This window comes from Apium graveolens, chromosome 2, assembly GCF_009905375.1.
Source record: "Apium graveolens cultivar Ventura chromosome 2, ASM990537v1, whole genome shotgun sequence".
Taxonomy (NCBI): domain Eukaryota; kingdom Viridiplantae; phylum Streptophyta; class Magnoliopsida; order Apiales; family Apiaceae; genus Apium; species Apium graveolens.
In genome coordinates this window covers 146,040,769-146,045,621 of record NC_133648.1, presented here as the reverse complement: position 1 = coordinate 146,045,621, position 4,853 = coordinate 146,040,769, and the positions used below count along the sequence as shown (strand labels likewise).

Here is a 4,853-nt window from a genome sequence, read left to right as displayed (position 1 = left end):
TTTCAATGTCCTTATTGAAGGTAATAATAAGGATTTTAGGCATACCTAGTCGTCGGAAAGATCACTCTCCTCGGGTGGAGGATCAGGTGGCCAATCAACCTCGCCACCAGTGTCTCGAACAATAGTATCGAAAGCGTGTGTCAAATCTTCAGCAAAATATCAGTGGATGACATGCATGGCCTCCATACACCTAGTCAATCTTCTATACTGTGCATCACTAACACCAGTCCTATCAACTACCTATTGCATATGAGAAGAACCCTCTATAGGCACGGGAATATCCGTCCAGCCGCTCTCTACATCATCAAAAATATATCCCAACCCCTTATCATGGGTTGCACTTAAGAATGAATAACTCAAGTGATTTGGCATTCGGTTGAGCTCAAGTGTGGGAGCTTCTTGAATAAATGGTTCAAAACGCTCCTGAGAAATTTTTAGCTCTGCTAACCCAAGAAAATCGAATGGCATATCTAACATCCTCTTCCACGGAGGTGCATTCAAAACCTGCAGTTGCTCTGCTCTTTCCTTGTCATCAATAACTGATTTCCTCATTAAGGATCTCTCTAAGGTCTCTGACTTTGGCAATTGCTCAAGTTCCGAATTCACGACAGAGTCTACCCACTCTACTTTAAAGCACTCATCTTTAGCTGTGGGTAATTTATTGCCTTGAACACATTAAAAGTGACCTTTTAATCGTGAACCTTCATCATAAACTCTCCTTTTTGCACATCGATCATAGTTCGGTCAGTAGCTAAGAATGGTCTCCCCAAGATAATGGGAATCTTCTTATCCTCCTCAAAGTCAATAATTACAAAGTCAGCAGGAAAGATAAGTTTTTCCACCTTGACCAAAACATCCTCCACTATACCTCGTGGATAAGCGATGGAACGATCAACTAGTTGCAATGACATGTATGTTGGTTTCGGATTAGGTAGACCAAGCTTCTTGAAGATAGATAAGGGCATCAGATTGATGCTAGCTCCCAAATCACACAAACACTTGTCGAATGACAAGTTTCCGATGGTGTAAGGAATAGTGAAGCTTCCAGGATCTTTAAGCTTTGGAGGCAACTTTTATTACAACACAGCACTGCATTCCTCCGTAAGAGCAACGGTCTCTAAGTCATCGAGCTTCACTTTCCGAGAGAGAATACCTTTCATAAACCTCACATAGCTAGGCATCTGTTCAAGAGCTTCAGCGAAAGGTATGTTGATATGAAGTTTCTTGAACACCTCCAGAAACTTCTCAAACTGCTTATCCAGCTTTTTCTTCTGCAGCCTCTTAGGAAAATGAGGTGGAGGATAGATCTGTTTCTCCCATGTATTACCCTCAGGAGGAGTGTGCTCAAAAGGAGTCTTCCTTGGTTCCATTTACGCTTCCTTCTGCACTTCTTCTTCAGCCAAAACTTCAGATTCTGGAACTTGAGATTTTTCAGGGCATGCAACATTCCCAGACCTTAATGTAATTGCCTTAACTTGCTCTTCTGCTTCCCTTTTGCCTGGAACTTCTGTATCACTAGAAAGCGTTTATGGTAGTCGATTCAATAAGGCGTTAGCAATTTGTCCTATCCGGTTCTCCAGATTCTGGATAGAAACAGCCTGGCTTTGGTATAGAAGAGTCTGGTTTTTGCAAATAAGCCTCAACTCCTCCAATTCAGATTTTTCATTTGAAGTTAGAACTGCATCATGAGTTTGTTGTTGAAGTTGGAGTTGTTGTCTTGGTGCAAATTGTTGCTGAAAACCAGGAGGGTTGAATTGTTTTTCTCCAAACTGATGGAACGGCTGTTGCATCGCATTCTGATTGTTGCTCCATCTGAAGTTAGGATAATTCCAGTTGTCAGGATGATAAATGTCTGGAACTGGTTGCTGCGATCTCTGAAAGTTGCTCACAAACCGAGCTATTTCACTAGATATAGCGCATTTCTCCGTTGCATGTGAACCTGCACATAGCACACAAACACTGGTTATCTGATTAACATCCAAGTTAACCAGAGAATCAATCTTCATAGACAACTCCTTTAGTTGAGCAGTGATAGCCATAGTTGTATCCACCTCAAGAACTCCTGCTACCTTACTCTGTGGCAATCTCTGGGCTGGATACTGATATTCATTAGCAGCCATCCGTTCAATTAGATCATAAGCTTCCTCATAGCTCTTAACCCATAAGGCTCCACCTGATGCTGCATCGAGAATGGGTCTGGACTGTGCTCCCAAACCATTATAAAAATAGTTGATGATCATCCAATCAGGCATTCCATGATGAGGACACTTTATAAGCATCTCCTTGTAGCGCTCCCAAGCTTCACATAGAGATTCTTCTGATTGCTGCGTAAATTGAGTAATACCTTTTCTGATTGCAGCTGTCTTTGCCATAGAGAAGAATTTAGTGAGAAACTTTTGAGCAAGATCTTCCCAAGTAGTAATCGAACCAACTGGTAGAAAGTGTAACCAGCTCTTAGCCTTGTCCCTCAAAGAGAATGGGAATAGACTAAGCTTCACAACATCTTCAGAAACACCGTTGAACTTGAAGGTTTTACATATCTAAATAAAATCCCTAATGTGCATATTGGGATCTTCCGTTGAGAACCCCCAAACTGGATTGAATTCTGCACCCATTGAATTATGCCAGGCTTGATCTTAAAGGTATTAGCTGTGATAGCTGGCCTAACAATGCTAGATTGAATGTCAATGATCTTAGGTTGAGAAAAATCCATCAAGGCTTTCGTTCGTGCTGCTGGGTCTCCCATTGTAATGAGTACCTGAAACACAACAAGTAGACCGTGAAAGTAAAAGAGTCTGAGTCAGTGAACTTTAAAGACCACTGATGATGGGCACATAAACTAAACAATTAACACCGAGTCCCCGACAATGGCGCCAAAAACTGTTAGGACGAAACACGCGCTAAAAATTCACGCAAGTATACACGTTCGCAAGTAGTATAAGATATAAATTAGATTTGTTCCCACAGAGACTGGTTTAGGTTAAGTTCAATTTATGCACCTATGCAACAATGTATGGTTATCGCTCAATGCTAAGACAAATAACAAATTGGTTTTTGATTAAACTAAGAGATTATACTAAATAACATTAACTAAGAGAATTGAGCTTGAATTACTATATATGACAAACATGGGATCCTGACTTTATTAAATACTTCATTCAATAGCCTTTTTGTTCTTAACCTTAGCATGTAATGGTGATGACACTAATCAGATAACACGAAACTAGTAAACGCCAACTTTTGTTGTACGAATACCCTACTACCAAGCATCCACAAAAGAGATAGAAGTTGAATAGACACCAATTATGCTTAGTCCTTATATGTCTATAAGAATTGAAAACATAACGGTTTAATGCGCAAGTTATCTATTGTGATTACATAGGGCAAGTAAGATGATTAAAATTACCTAAGAATCAAGCATAACAAATACATGAATCTATGCTAGCATGGCAAGTTCTAAACCTCTATATTCACTGTCACTTCAATAGAGATTAACACGCTATCTTATATGTTAGCTACGCACATAAGACGAATAAGCACAACCAATACTAGGATATCATACAATCACCACACAACAAGATATCGAAATAAATTAATTATTGAAATCCATAAGTAAATCCGCTAGAATCTCATAATAACGATTAGCCCATAATTGAACTCATCGTCATTATGGGTTCCAATGAAAGCATGGTATAAAACAAGGTCTTAATATACTGAATAATAATCAAAGTACAAATAAAAAAAGGTCTAGGTTCAATAAAAATGAAAACGAGCATCCAAAGTTACAACTATTTCAAAGATTCACAAGTAGAAAACAAGATCTTATTTTTCGGAGTTGTTTTGTGCTTCTAGGTCTTATCCTTGATCTCCCAATCTTCCCGAATGTTGGAAACCTTTTTTTTAAATATATATAAGCCCCTAGTGGACCTGTACCCTTAAAATTATCAAATTCCACTCAAAAAAGGCTTTTTCAGCGAAATCAGCGAAATCAGCCGCGCATCAGCATGCGGCCGTGTGCGGGTCTGACGCGGCTGCGTGTCGGCATGCGGTCGAGTGCACTTTTGACACGGCCGCGTGGGCGGCTTCTGGAAAATTCTGATGAGTCTTATTTTGGCCATAACTTGAGTTCTACTCGTCAGAATTAGGCGATCCAACTGCCCTCGCAGAGCTAACGAGATTCTATACAACTTGATAATGGCCTTGGCTTCCAAATATGATCAATTTTAATCATATTGCCTCTAAAAGCTCCTTTCTTCATTTAACTGATACCTGAAATGCAATAACACAAAAACACATCAAAATACCAACAACTTGAGTACAAAACACCAATTTAAGCTTTTAATAAAGCGTTCCAAGTGGATATAAAATCCACTTATCAAGATGGTCCAGAGGATGGAGATAATAGTAGAAGAAAAATGCATTATAGGGCTTGGAATTTTCTATGTAAGCCTAAGAAATGGGGAGGTCTGGGTTTAAGTTCATTGCAAAATAGAAATTTAGTGTTGCTGTGCAAATGGTGGTATAAGTGGCAGGATGATAGAAATATAAGTTGGAATGTGTGGTTAAGGGATAAGTATGGATGTAATAAGGGGGAGGGTTTAGAATAATTGAGCAATCAAAGATCATGTTCTGTTATGATACATGATATTCTATGAGCTAGTTTGGGTTCCAGTGGGTGAAGTATTTACTACTAAGGCAGCTTATGAACTAGTGAATGGAGATAATATTTCTTATCCTGGCCACTGGAAAGTAATTTGGAAATTCAAAGTGTCTGAGATAATTAAGTTGTTCCTTTGGAAAGTACTATCTTTGATTGTGCCAACAAAGGTATGGTTGACTAATAGAATTAGAAA

The 4,853-nt window shown here is 39.2% G+C and overlaps 1 non-coding gene across 1 annotated transcript; it reads left to right on the top strand.

The window, feature by feature from the left end:
• Positions 1 to 2,250: 2,250 nt before the first annotated feature.
• Positions 2,251 to 2,357, top strand: LOC141710411 (small nucleolar RNA R71). Its single transcript, XR_012570933.1, has one exon. It is a non-coding gene; the product is annotated as a small nucleolar RNA R71 (small nucleolar RNA).
• The last annotated feature ends 2,496 nt before the right edge of the window (positions 2,358 to 4,853 follow it).